The sequence below is a fragment of the Suricata suricatta genome, chromosome 15, assembly GCF_006229205.1.
Source record: "Suricata suricatta isolate VVHF042 chromosome 15, meerkat_22Aug2017_6uvM2_HiC, whole genome shotgun sequence".
Taxonomy (NCBI): domain Eukaryota; kingdom Metazoa; phylum Chordata; class Mammalia; order Carnivora; family Herpestidae; genus Suricata; species Suricata suricatta.
Window position 1 is genome coordinate 12,040,944 of NC_043714.1, and position 5,222 is coordinate 12,046,165.

The window sequence follows — 5,222 nt, forward strand, 5'->3', positions numbered from 1 at the left end:
TCCAGAAATCAACCTAATTTTTCTTTATTTCAGGAATAATCTGACTTCAAAGAACAGAAGAGTCAGTGCTGGAAGTTCTTGGTTCTAGTGGGAAATAGTTTTCATAAGGTTCTGGGCCATCTCTTAGAGGAAGAAAATGTCCAGTGATTACTCAGAACTATGGTAAGCCAAATGTGGGTCGTCCCTGACCTTCGCCAAACTCAGAGTTAATGCCAAGCCAGTCCATCTGAGCAACTGTGCCCTGCGTCCGTACTCCGGGAGCAATCTCGTACGTATATGGAGCCGTGGCCCGCTTCCTGGGTCTGACCATGAGGAAGGAGCCTCCTGCACTGGCACATCTCATTGGTGCAAACATGCCATCTGTCGCTTGTCTGGCCCACATTTACCCCTGCAAGTCTGCCAGCATGGGATGAAACACAGAAAACAGAGCCCGGCTATGTTCCCTCCTTTGTGCAGCAGAAATGGCTGGCAGGATGCCACCCACTCAACTGTGAACCACCAGGATTTAGAACAAGCAATAATCTCCTAGTCTCTCAAATCTCCTGCCTTGTGTTGTATGAAGAAGTCTCAGAAAATGTACTGTCAGCGGCCACGATGGAGAGCTAAGTGGATTTATTGCTTTTTAAAATGAGACTAAAACTCAGATTATAATAATTTAAATAACCTTCTGTTTCCATAACGCTTAATTGTGGAAGTATCAAAGATTACCGAACGTCCTTTGTGAATCCTTGCAATATTTTCCCGAGGCAGATGGAGAATAAACACCTTCATTACAAGTGCTCAGAGGATCCACTGTGCTGAACTACACTGAGAAGCACCTGGTATGTTTCTTGATCTACCTGGGCACCCACGTACCTTGCTGTTTTGTCAAGATTGCCCTAAGTGGGTAACCAACTCCTATGAAATAGCAACTGCATTTTCTATAGCCTTTCAGAACCTCTGATAGTGCTACCCAAACACATCCTGGAGTAACTAGGCAGTTCTAATGCAAATGCTTAATAGAGGCAAGGGATTCTCCTCTGATTACTTTGCTGCTGCAGAGAAAGAGGATCTGATTTAACATTAAGTCTGTAATTAGTGAAGAGTGCTCTTTTGCTAGGGTAAACAAAATCCCTTGCATTTTGATAATGACTTGCATTCAGAATTGAAATTAAACCCAGCTAAAAATATCATAACTTTACCTTAGGGTAGCACACTAAGTCAACGCCATATAGACTGTTTACAAATGTAAATCTAAAGCACAATGTTCTGGAGTTGACTTTACTGGGGAAGCTGCAACCTTTGTTTATTTTTATTTGTTTACATTGGGATCTCATACTCCTTCTGCCTTATGTGTTTACTTATTTTTGTTTGCTGATTTATTTAAGTGACCTTGTGGAAAATGTGAGTAGATACTAGAGAGTTCATTTAGTCCATTTATTTTATTAGCTTAAGAGAACAGTGGTGTAAATAATACAAATAGGCATTGATACTCATTTTATATGTGGGGTTCTCCATGTAGAACAAAAAGAACATCTTTTATTTTTCAAGTAGAAGTAGTTTGGCTAGATTAGCGTCTGTAAGTTCTTGGGCATTTATTCTCAGCTGTTGCTGTAAGGTTTTTATTGATGACCAGAGTTGCTCAATTCTAATTTATTTGGGGCTGCAGGATGAGGGCTGAGCAGAGCCCATTGGCTTGTTCTGTACTGGTAAAGACAGACCATCGGAGGAAGTGGATGAATTGGTGGAGTGGTCATTGTGGAGGGAAGATCGAGGAGCTGAGAAACCAGGGGGTTATAAGTGGAAATTTCCAAGAATTAAGACAGGAGAGAATCTCTGTCCTAAGGGAGAATGATCGAGATCCAAGAACTAGAGTCACTGAGATGTGTAGGGTAAAGAGGGGTCCAATGGTTACAGCAAAGATGAGGAGTTACAAGTGTTATTATTTTATGACATGATCCTCAAAGCTGGAAGGTTTTGGAGAAAAGAGGAGAATGGTCTCAAAGTGGAAAGGAGGAAGGAGAAAGGTATCTACCCCATCTCCAAGTCAAACAGTACGAGGACGGTAGGAGAAAGTGTTTCCTGAAAGTGGTATCTTCATGAGATCCAGGCATTTGCTCTATAAAGATGGTGGAAGGAACATTTAAGAATGAGGTTGAGAACATGCAGGATTTTGCTATAATGGATGATGAGTTCTGAAGGGCACAATGGGAGGATTGCTGGAGTTAGAGATGGAAAGAAGTTGGGAGAAGGAAAAAAAAGGGATGATGTGGCCTGACAGGGAGGGACTGGAGGGTGGATGAGGAATGACAGGAGTCTAGGGCTTTTAGTGTTGACTAGCAAAGAGGGAAAAAACGCATAATGAGCTTAGTTGTCCATAATCAAGGCAGAATGTGGTGTCAGTGATAGAACAGTGCATTTCAGGAGCTCCTTCTTTACCCCTGGTGAGAGCTATGAGGGCTAAAGGAGAAGAGCCCTCTTCCACGAGTAATCTCTGTTGATGGAAGAGGAGGTGTGTGTCATCTATCTTGACCCTTATGGATGAAAGAGAAACTTCCGGGGAAGTCTGATATATTCCATACAATGAGACCTTTGCAGCCCAGATGACATAGATAGAGGTCTCACTTAGGCGAGGCCTTGTTCCAGGGCTCTGGTTCATTTAACACTGGGATATCATGCTCTATTGCCAGAATTGTCTAGAATTTGAGTTATTCTTTTAAATTTGCAGGGATATAACATATTTAATGGATGAAGAATCTAAAAAAACCTTCAAGTTCAACTCCTCAGTTTCACAAGAGAGAAAATTGAGGCTGAGGAGGATTGAGAGCCTTGCTAAGCCTTTTCTAACGATAATGAGGATAATAACTCTGATACTCTGACATATAAATACCAACCACACTGTGCTGATGCTTAGATGTCCATAGTTTTAATTAGAAAACAAAACAGAGCAAATCTTTCCCATCAGGAAATATACAGACTCTTTATTGCTCAAATTAAAAGTTTTCTTTTAAAACTTGTGTCTTGAGAACAGGAATAAAGAGTTTGCTATGATTCAAGGATTTTTTCACATCTGAAAAGCCATTCATCTGTGAACAACGTTAGCATGTGTCTAAGAGGATCTTCTTCCAGGGCACAGAGGCTGAGAGTGGAGTGTGAGGTTGAGGTTTCTATGGAGACTGTGCCTTAAGAAGGTCTTTTAAATGCTGAGGGTAAAGTAAGCCTCTCTTTCAATATCCCTGGAGGTATCAAACGCATTAGGCAGTCAGGATTCCTGCATTTTACATCTGTCTTCAGTCAATGGTTTTTGAACTCTCTTTTAAGGAGCTCTTTCTTGGGTGACTTGGAGCTGTAGACCACCTATTTAGAACAACAGTGGCTAGCCCTTGCCTGGCATACTATTATACACCTGACGTATCAGGAGAGTTATATTGTTCATGCTTTCACGTTAGAACGTTAGAATGCTTTCTTTGAAGATACTGTAGTTTAAACTTATCTGCTCCTTTGCAGGAGGGATACAAACATATGGCGGTAAAGAGGGACATCGGTTATTCAAGAATACAAGGATTATGAAGAACCAGGTGGAAAAATTTATGTGTGCTACCCTTTATTTATTTATTTAATGTTATTTATTTTTTAAAGAGAGAGAGAGAGGGAGGGAGGAAGAGACCGAGACAGAGTATGTGAACAGGGGAGAGGCAGAGAGAGGGAGACAGAGGATCCAAAGCAAGGTCTGCGCTGACAGCTCGAACTCACAAACAATGAGATCATGACCTGACCTGAAGTTGGGTGCTTAACTGACTGAGCCACCCAGGCATCCCCGTTTGCTGTATTTTAAATAGTAGCTTTATTTGCATATATTTCACACACCATAAAAGTCACCTATTTAAAGTATAAAATTTGTGTATTACCATATTCATATCTAGTATTATATTTAGTATATGTAATATATGATATATTAAAGATTTGTGCAGTGATCACCAATACCTAATAGTAGAACATTTTCATCAGCCCCAATAGAAACCTCATATCCATTAATCACTCTTCATATATTCTTTCTTCCAGGGTCTGCTGACCATGAAATTTTTATCTCTATAGATTTTTCTATTCTGGACACTTCACAGGAATATGAGTATGCAACAGGTGACCTTTTGTGACTGGTTTCTTTCATTCAACTGATGTTTTCAAGGTGCACTCAGGTTGTAACATGTATCAGTATTTCATCCCTTCTTAGAACTGAATAATACTCCATTACAGGGATCTACCACTTTGGTTTATCCATTCATCATAGAGGGACATTTGGATTGCTTCTACCTTTTGGCTATTGTAAGTACTGCTGTTATGAACACTGCAAATTTTTGTTTGAACGCCTGCTTTCACTTCTTTTGGTATATAAAATGAGGAGCAATCTCGTCAGAGGATTAAAATGTTTATGGAACTAATCCGTCACTAATTTGAGGTACAGAAGTTCTTCTGTTGCCTTTGCCAAGGACATGTATCATGCCTTTAGGCGGAACTGTTTTGAAATTTGCATTTTATGCTTTGCCATTTTTCAAAGAGAAAATCCTTTTGTGGAAAACAATGATACACTTTTATTACAGTATATGGGACATGTCTAATGATGCTCTTTAAATGAACTAAACGCACTTTTCAGGTTATCTTTTTTTTAACCTGCAGGTTTACTTTCTTTCTAATTCAAAATTTGCATCGGTGCTATATTTGTGATAGATATAATAGGACTTACACATTAGCCGGTGCATTAACCTGAGAAGTGTGACATAGTTTCATATTTTATCTTTATCAACCAATTGCTCTAACTTTAAAGGAGATCTAAACGGGAATTTGCATGGGAGGCGTTTGTCATTATGGAGAACTCTATGGAGACCTACTTTCTTAGGTGGGTGATACATCTGAATGATATTTTTGAGTCTAGTCTTTGATGGGTAGAAAATGAATACACACATATATACAATGTCAGGAAGCTAAACATCTCATTTCGGTCATTTGCAGAAATAATCAGTCCTATGTAAGTGGAAATATCATGAAAAAACTGAATTCTTTCAGTGTTCTCCGCTTCCTCACAATCTTCCAGACTCAAATTCCAAGTAATAGAATTTCTGTAATATGACCAAAAATTTTTCAGAGTCGTTTTGTATTACTTCGGTGAGACATAAACCAGATGTCCTTCTCATGGACCTAAAGAGGGCACACACTGCTTGGATTCAAACAGATGTAAAACACGAGAC

At 39.6% G+C, this 5,222-nt stretch overlaps 1 long non-coding RNA gene across 1 annotated transcript; it reads left to right on the plus strand.

Annotated features, from left to right (window-relative positions):
* Positions 1-398: 398 nt before the first annotated feature.
* On the plus strand, positions 399-4,163 carry LOC115278689. Its single transcript, XR_003903036.1, has 3 exons — positions 399-821; positions 3,487-3,557; positions 4,042-4,163. It is a non-coding gene; the product is annotated as an uncharacterized LOC115278689 (long non-coding RNA).
* The last annotated feature ends 1,059 nt before the right edge of the window (positions 4,164-5,222 follow it).